Genomic DNA, 9529 nt, shown 5'->3' with positions numbered 1-9529 from the left:
GTCCCTGGTGCCAAAAAGATTGAGGACCGCTGCCCTAAAACATTAGCAGTGGTGGTGAGACTACATTTTAAAAAATTTATTTGTATTTCTATGCTTTTTCTCCTGTCACATTCCCCCAAGTTTTGTTTAAGAAGTGTAGCTCTTTTTAGAGAGAGATAAAATTAGTATTTAACAAGGTTATTCTTAAGCAATGTTGGTCCTCTTGAGATATACACTAATTTCAGTTCAGCACACTCAGCAAAGGTACCAAGTTACTGTCTGGTTTATCTGTTCAAAATCTTCAGGCATTCAGAAGGTCTGCCTGCATTTATTCAGGGAGGTGAAGGTGGGCCGATGGAGGAAAAAAGCAAATAAAACAGAGAAAAAAAAAGTCACACACACACGTATGAATAAGATAGCGTTACTTTCAACAGGTGCTTTCTGGTATTTATGACCCACGCTGGAAAACAACTCCGTCTTCTTCCAGTGTCGAGGGACTTGTGCAGGGGAGCCCGGGCTAGGTCAGCATCTGCTTTTACATCTTAAACTGTGAAGGTTCGGGGTGAACACAGGTGTGGTACAGCATCTGGGAGCCAACAAGAGGCTCGCCAGACTCCGAGGGCAGGGGAGGGACAGAGGGCCCCAGTTGAGAGCAGCGTCGCACAGCTTCTTGGAGGTCGCCATTCTAGAGAAAACAGGTGGAGGGGCAGAGGAATGCTGAGCGCTGAGGGCAACTAGTCCAGACCTGGGCGTTCAGTAATTTGAGTTCCAGGGACATCTCTGCCATGGAATGGCTGTGAGCACCTAGGAAAGCTCCTGAACATTCTCTGGGCCTCAGCTCCCTTCTTTCAAAATGGAGAGGTCGGTCTGCTGATCCCAGGTCTCGTCGCGTGTGGACTCTGCAACATGTGGCTGAAGAGCTTTAGTGAGTAGAGTTATCCAGTCATGAAGATGGAGAAGGCAGTGGCACCCACTCCAGTGTTCTTGCCTGGAGAATCCCAGGGACATGGGCGCCTGGTGGGCTGCTGTCTATGGGGTCACACAGAGTCGGACACGACTAAAGCGACTTAGCAGCAGCAGCAGTCATGAAGAAACCTTACACGTTCCTGAGAGAAAGGCCCTAAATTGCCTCCGAAGTGGGCGGGGCAGATAACGAGAGCCCCAAAGCCCGCCATGACAACCCCTACAACTTGAAGGAAATGCGGACCTCAGATCCAAAAGCGGGATTAAATCTGATCATTTGTGTGAGGCAAAGGTTTAAATTCTCACCCAAGAGACATTACATTGAGCCCCAGGATGTGCCAGGTGCTGCGTTGGGCAAGGGGACGACAAGGAAGAACAGACTCCACCCTCTGCTCATAGTGGATGATTGTGGACCACCACCCCCCAAGCGCCCACCTCAAGTGCCTGACTTAGGAGTGACTTCTGGGTGCTCTTTGTCTTTATTTGTTTATTTGTTTTTGGCTGTGCTGAGTCTTTGCTTCTGCGTGGGCTTCTCTCTAGCTGCAGCAAGCGGGGGCTCCTCTTCGTTGCAGTGTGCGGATTTCTCATTCCAGTAGCCTCTCCAGCTGCGGGGCACGGGCTCTCTAGGGCGAGCTGGGTTCAGTAGCTCTGGGTCCCTGGCTCTAGAGCACAGGCTCCGTAGTGGCGCATGGGCTTAGTTGCTCCGTGGCGTGTGGGATCTTCCTGGACTAGGGATTGAACCCGAGTCTCTTGCATTGGCAGGTGGATTCTTTACCACTAAGCCACCAGGGAGGCCCCTGGTTAGTTTTTGGAAACTCCAGTTTGGTAGGGAAGGGTCAGCTCCTGGAGGTTAGAAATCAAGCTGTGACCTGAGGCCACCTGGCAGAGATCTCCAGGGAGCAGGGAAGGAAGGTGTTTCTGTCGACACTGACTCAGAGTTCTCTCTATACCCTGAAAGCCTAGTGACTACTATTGTGTGGCCCATATTTTCTTTTGGTTCCCCATCATATTCAGCTAAGTCATTTTTTAATGCTAGCCTGTCTTAGCTGCATGAAGAGACGCTCAAGAAAGGGGGTTTACTTGTGCCCAGGCTGAACTGAGGAGGACCTGGGTGTTCCAGGAGGCCAGGTATGGCAAAGGCAGGAGAAATATAACTCTGGAAATATCTGAGATTTGGTGATAGAGAGAGAAAATAAGATTCACTTGGAAAGTCATTTTTCTCACCTGGAGTAATCTCCTTCCAGAAAAATCTCTCAGTTTACACTATGTTTAATAATCTGCATTAAAAAAAAAAAATATATATATATATATATGGAACCCTTCACAAATCTGCATGTCATCCTTGGGCAGGAGCCATGCTAGCCTTTCCTGTATCATTCCAATTTTAGTATATTTGTTGCAAAAGCAAGCACGTGACTTGCATTTTTAATCAGCCCCTCCCAAAGTTGGATTGGGTTAAATGGTCCTTAAATCACATGTTGAGAACTGATGGGATGGATGACTGAATAGAGTGGATTCTTAAGGGATTCACTGAGCTTTCTTTTTCTGGTACGCCTTATAAAGACATTTTGCTTTATTTCATTTAAACACATAAGAGATTATTCTTTGTTTAGGGGAATGTACCAGATTGAATAGTGTTCCTCTCACATTCATGACCTTCCAAATCAGCTAGCATCTTGATCTTGGCCTTCTAGCTCTTATAGACAGAACTGTGAGAAAAAAAAATGACTGTTGCTTAAGCCATACAGTTATCATATTTTGTTATAGCAGTCCGGGCAGATTAATAAAACTGGTCCTTGTAAGAATGAGAGAAGAGACACAGGGAGAAGGCCATGTGACAACAGGGGCAGATGTTGGAGTGATACAACTACAAGCCAAGTAATACAAGGATTACCAGTGGCCACCAAGGTGACGCTAGTGGTAAAGAACCTGTCTGCAGGGGATAGAAGAGATGCGGGTTTGATCCCTGGGTTGGGAAGATCCCCTGGAGGAGGGCATGGCAACCCACTTCAGTATTCTTACCTGGAGAATCCCATAATATAATGCTTCAGATATAATCCTGCCGTTAGAGAAGTAGATGAGCTCTCAATATAGGCATTTATTGTTTTCTAGGCTTGTTTGCTTATATTTTGAAGGATACTGGTATTCAAATATTTGGAATTGTCATGGCCTAGACAGTGGGCCCTGGTGGCTCAGCTGTTAAAGAATCTGCCTGCAATAGGGAATGGCTACCCACTCCAGTATTCTTGCCTGAAGAATTCCATGGACAGAGGAGCCTGGCAGGGTACAATCCATCAGATTACAAAGAGTTGGATATGACTGATTGACTAATATGTTCAGAGTGGTTTTTTAGAGTTCATAACATCTTTGCCTTAAATTGTCCCCTAAAACAGAACATACATGATCTTGAATACTTGAGACAAACAGGTGTTTGATTTTTTAAAATAAGATTAAAGAAGAATAAATGTACTTGTTTCTTTTAATAAATGGAACACTCCAAAATTTCATAATAGAAAAGAAATTCATTTTGAGGTTCAGTTGTCAGTCATGAGTAGATTTGAAGTAGTCACTTTCTCCTCTTAAAATTACAGAAGTTGACTTCAAGAATAAATTTGATTTTCCATCTGTTTGAAGTGATGGTAAAAATTTGTTCAGTGAGTTTAACTACCTGAATGAAACTTCAGTAACTTGAACATAGCAGAAAAACTCACGCAAGAAATCAAACTTATTTCCTTTCAAGACATGTTAAGAAAATCCTCTCTTTTTTGGTAGTTGCTTTGTAATTATTAAATTATGTGAGTAGATTTTACTTTTCATTGCTGACAGTTCCTTGTGTTTCGTGGTTGGTACTTTAGTGAACCTAACATCTGACAAACCATTGATTTGCTAACATTTAACTTGCAATCTCTGACTTCTCAGGGAGGTGCTATATTATGGTGTAACATGATAGAGAAGGGGCAAAGAACTTGGACTGTTGCTGGCATATCAGTTCTTTCCATTAATAAAACACTCAACTGAGTCACTTTCTCTAACCACTTTTCCATTGTAAAAAAACTTAAATCAAAGGACATGACTGCTTTTATTGGCAAAGCAGTAGATAAATCAGAGATGTAAAAATGCAAAAAAGAAGGATTTGGTACAACCCTATGCAGAGTGGACTTGCTGGGTGAAAGGTTTATTCTGTCAGTTTTCCTCTGGAGACACTTAGGTTTAAGGAAATGTTTGCACTGTTCTAGAGAAAAAGTTGGCTGTGTGTTTTTCTTTTGTGTTTAGGCCACTCTGGAAGTAATTCCTTTGGGCACAATTATGTAACATATGGTGATTTAGAAAAAGACCAAAGCAGAGGTCATTTGGATGTTTTAGACAGGAAAGAAGAAATATCCATTTTGGAGAATAAAATGAAGTCAGGAAGGGCTTATGGTCAAAGCAACTTGAAAAAAGTGAGATAGACTTCAGGCAAAAAATACAATTCAAATTTTTTGGTTTTGCTTTTTTGTTGTTTGTTTGATTTTTGCATGAGAATTGTACTTGTGGAGTTGACCAAAAAACCTTGATGACTGAGAATTTTTGTGCTGAACAAGGTACAGAGGAGATGCAGGCTAGCTCTCACCCTGTGTATGTGACCTGTCCAGCCCCACAAGGCCCTGTGTATATATGAGCTCTGCCCTTGGTTTAATGTTCTACTGTTGTCCTCTTGAAATTCTTAATAATTTTTACACCCCATATTTTTACATATAAATATAGGAATATAGGAATTTTACACCCTATATTTTAATTTTGCCCTGGGGCCTGCAAATTACATAGCTACTTTTACAAAAGATGGTCTGTTCTAAACCTCTCTTTTTTTTTTTTCAAGATGAAAAAATGAGGTCCAGAAAGAATAAATGACTTGCCTGGTGGAGCCAGAGATAGAACCAGTTTCTCTGGGTCAGCATTGCAAAAAGAATTAATATCTTAAGTGTCTAAACAGAGAGAAATGCTTTTCACCCTCAGACTGAAAAGAAGCTTCTTCATGCACCACAAATGAGCCAAGAAAAACATTGAAAGAATCCAAAAGAAAGAAAGCTCTGGACCCAATTGGAACACAAATTAGGAAGACCTCACATTGATTTTTCCCATCTCTCTTTCAGAAAACATTGGCTGCCATATTAATATCCCTCCCTTCAGCATCAGCTTTCCAGATCCTCTGAAGTCAGGGAATCCTGGCACATACTTCCTGTCTTCTGACCCAAACAGCCAGGTTGTCAGTACATCTAAGCAAATGGTGACTACTCTCCTGCTGCGGAGAGCTGACAGGCCTTCTCTATGCATCTTCATCTGTGCTACTGTCCCACTGAAAACTGATGGCTGATTTTAATAACGAGGCACTTTTCTTCTTGCATGAACAGGAAGATAATTAAAATCACCTGACATGAGCCAGCAACAAACAACACTGCAAATCAGAACTGAGTTCATGTGTTATTGGGCCAGTACCTGTCTTCCAAAACGGCACCAAACTCAGAGGGGAGTAGCCTGGGGAGCTCTCTCACTCTGCTGGGAAACGTCCTGTAACTGTGATGTTCTGTAGTTAGGCTGACATGGCTATCAGAATTCATGCTTTCAGGGGATTCTAGATGAAGCAGGCTATATTAAAGCGTTGGTCTTTAAACTTTCTCTTAAGATTGGAACAAAAGAGCTGCTTTAAAGCACCATGCGTGTGTTAGTTGCTCAGTTGTATTTGACTCTGTGCAACCCTGTGGGCCATAGCCCGCCAGGCTCCTCTGTCCATGGACTCCTCCAGGCAAGCATAGTGGAGTGGGTCGCCATTTCCTTCTCCAGGGGATCTTCCTGACCCAGGGATTGAAGCAGTATCTCTTATGTCTCCTGCACTGCAGGAGGATTCCTTACTGCTGAACCACCAGAGCAGCCCCTTTAAGGACCATCCTCCCAGTCAACTCTCTATAACTTTCTGATGATGAACAGCATTTATGAAAATAAAAAATGTAGGTTTGCAACTCTGCCCAGAGGTTGTCAACTGGAATTCTGTTGGCTCGGAATAGGCAAAGGAATTCTCAAAACCCATCTTTTCCCCCATGAGAGACATCCTACTTCAATCCTCTTGGTATAAGTCAGGATGAATATCTAGACTGGCACCCACCACCTGATCGACAGAGAAAAAGACATGTGAAACAGACAAATTTGATACCAGACTGAAGGAACTGGAATGAGAACATGCGCTCTTTCTAATGTAATGCTTAGATTCTGTGTTTTGAAGTGGTGTCATGGATTTGTACTGGCAAAGAGGAGCCAAAAGTATAGAAAGTATAGCTCAAGCTCTTTTTAAAAGAAACATTCCGGGGACTTTCCTGCTGGTCCAGTGGTTAAGACTCTGAGCTCCCAATGCAGGGGGCCCAGGTTCGATCCCTGGTCAGGGAACTAGATCCCACATGCTGCAACTAAGACCTGGTGCAGCCAAATAAATGAATAAATATTTTAAAAAAAAAGAGAAACGTTCCCAACTTTGTCAAGTGTTTGGTGAGGGTATGGAAGGGTGTGTCAGCATGTATTTTCCACGTGCAGGTCAAGTATAGAGGAGGGAGATGTGAAAATGCAAGAAAAGATTTGCCTTGGCAGGATTTTTACATTATAACATCTTGGAGCTGAAAGACCTTCTATTCGTCCACTCATATTTTATAGATGCGGAAACTGAGGTCTGGGGAAATTGTGAATTACCCGAGGTGGAAGGGCAGTCTTCTTTACAAAGTGTGCAGCTTGGGGGAACTCTAAGTCTGGAAAGGTTCTGGGGAGAGGAAGTGGGTCTCTGAGGCCCAGTGGTGTTAACTCCTGTAGCCTTGGCGGCCTGAAGCGTGTATCTTGGGGCTGTATTTCTGAGCTGGCCTGGGGTTTTGAATACAGAGAACTTGTTCACAGCACCTTTCTCAAATCACTCCACACTAAGACCACAGTGGCAGACGGCAAAGGGGAAACAACGAAAGAGAGGTGATGGCCCTGGGCTACTTTGAGAGTCTGGGTTGCCAACCACAGAAACAATAGCAGTGATGCTAATTGAGGTCCAGACCTGCTACCTCCCAAAGAGTTCTATTTCCTACAATTGGAGTTCTTTTCCGACCTCGGGAAACTCGAGCCTCTTAATCTGACCACGTTTGGATGAACAGCTCAGAGAAGGCGGCTGAAGCAGCACATAATCAAGCAATGATTATGGTCGTGTATGTGTGGAATCACCTTCTACGAGGTGGCTGTCACAGAGGAGAACATTGTCATGGGAATGTGGGGGGACAAATGAATCCCCTCTCACTGACATGATAGTCGTAGGAATTGCTGTTTTACCAAAGGTTGTGCTTTCATTTAGTTGCTTTAGAAATAAAGAAAATGCTGCTTTTTATAAAAGTACTTACAGCCTTTGGATCTGTTTGGTCTACAGATTGTTGTTGTTTAGTTGCTAAGTCATGTCAGATTCTTGTGTGACCTCATGGACTCTTTGCCAGGCTCCTCTGACCATGGGATTTCCCAGGCAAGAATACTGGAGTGAGTTGCCATTTTCTTCTCTAGGGGATCTTCCTGACCCAGGGATCAAACTCGCATCACTTGCGTCTCCTGCATTGGCAAGCACATTCTTTACCACTGAGCCACCTGGGAAGCCCTTAGGTCTATAGATACAGAAACTTTTAAAACAGCACTAATTAACCTGGAAAAGTCAATTAGTAAGGGTGGCTTTCCATCTACTCATTGTCATAGGATTTTCAAACTTACAAAATTTGCTTTTGAGAATTTTCCTTGAAATATGCAAAATTTAGCTAAACCATGATTAACTGTTACTATTTCTGTGAATATGATAGCAACTTATCATAATTATGTGTGCTAAGTTGCTTCAGTCGTGTCTGACTCTTTGCGACCCTATGGACTGTAGCTCGCTAGGATCCTCTGTCCATGGGATTCTCCAGGCAAGAATACTGGAGTGGGTTGCCATGCCCTCCTCCAGGGGATCTTCCCCACCCAGGGATCAAACCTGAATCTCCTGTGTCTCCCGCATTGGCAGGTGGATTCTTTACCTCTCGCACCACCTGGGAAGCATGGGCTTTCCCAGTTCCTATAGCTTGTATTCAAAATTCAATTCTCTCCCCAATGAGAACTTGAACCAGCCAAGTGCTTACTCCCCAGTTCTCCATTCCTACGGCTTGAGTTCACTTTGGAAAGTAAACTACCTCCATGCAAACACAAGTCTCCAAAAGCTCTTTTTTAGAAAGAAGAAAATAGGGCTAAGAAGTTTCTTACATTCCTTTCAAACTGCCCCACCCCACCCCCACCGGCCTCTCCCATTCCCTTCATTTAGCAGTTCAATTTCAGTCTTTTCCAATTTTTCTTAATTCTGACATCCTGTATGGCTTATAACCATCTTATTTAGTCCAGATTTTTAGCCTAGTTTTCTTATTCAAGCCTAGTGTACTGATGCCTCCAATCCTTTCAAATCCATAGCTATAAAAATGCCTCAATTCTCCTCTGAATTCAAATGCCCACTAATTTCAGTGGATTTAGCCCAGGATAAGGTGAGGATAGCATTGTGTCTTTAATTAGGCACTTTTCAAATCTCCTGTGGTATGTAGAGTTTGAATTACTAAATTATGCCAAAAGCATTTCATGTGAGGGGGGTGTGAAGATTAAGAAGTCGTCGTTTCTAAACCGCTTTAAAAATCTAGATATGCAAGGTCTTTTGCAAACGTATGGCAATGCCTCTAGTAACAGACATTGCCTCAGCCCACAGAATAAATTCTCTGTGGGGAAAGTGTCTTGAGAGCATAAACATGCTGTAGTAACTCCACACTGTGATAGCACAGGCTTTGGCAACCCATTCATTCACCCAAGACACTCATTAGATTCTTATCATATGTCAGTAACTCTACTAGCACCTGCAGATTAAAGACATCAATCACCTCCAGGTTGCTCAGATACCAGTATGTGCATATGAATGTATTTGACGGGTTGAACAATACACAGTTACTACATATCCTAAGGAGGAAGCAAAGTGCCAGGAAGGTTTAGAGGAAGGGAAATTCACCGCTAACTGGAAGATTCAGAAAAGCGTCACAGAAGAGGTGATCTTTGGATGAAGCTTGAAGGGAAAGCAGAATCTTATTTAATATATTTTTAAATTTTGAAATAAGTTTTGTTGTTGTCCAGTCACTCAGTTGTGTCCAACTCTTTTGGACCCCATGGACTGCAGCACACCAGACTTCCCTGTCCTTCACCATCTTCTGGAGCTTGCTCAAACTCATGTCCACTGAGTCAGTGATGCCATCCAACCATCTCATCCTCTGTTATCCCCTTCTCCTCCTGCCTTCAATCTTTCCCAGCATCAGGGTCTTTTCCAATGAGTCAGCTCTTTGTATCAGGTGCTAAGTATTAGACTTATGGGTTGGGGGGGCGGGAATCAACAAAGAAATGCCCTTGTTATCACACTATGTCAGGGAGTACCCAAAATCCACAGAACATCATAGCCAAGAAATAAGTTTAGATATGTACACAGTTTTAAAAATATTAAAGTGTTCCCATGTATGTCTCACTTGGTTCCCCCCATTCTTAACATCTTGCA

At 43.1% G+C, this 9529-nt stretch overlaps 1 non-coding gene across 1 annotated transcript; it reads right to left on the bottom strand.

Moving 5' to 3' along the window:
- Positions 1–2247: 2247 nt before the first annotated feature.
- LOC139038339 (U6 spliceosomal RNA) lies at positions 2248–2350 on the bottom strand. The gene has a single exon (XR_011491331.1). It is a non-coding gene; the product is annotated as a U6 spliceosomal RNA (small nuclear RNA).
- Between the last annotated feature and the right edge of the window lie 7179 nt (positions 2351–9529).

The sequence above is a fragment of the Odocoileus virginianus genome, chromosome 14 (genome assembly GCF_023699985.2).
Source record: "Odocoileus virginianus isolate 20LAN1187 ecotype Illinois chromosome 14, Ovbor_1.2, whole genome shotgun sequence".
Classification (NCBI taxonomy): domain Eukaryota; kingdom Metazoa; phylum Chordata; class Mammalia; order Artiodactyla; family Cervidae; genus Odocoileus; species Odocoileus virginianus.
The sequence above is the reverse complement of the archived record's forward strand: the minus strand, read 5'-3'. Positions and strand labels throughout refer to the sequence as shown.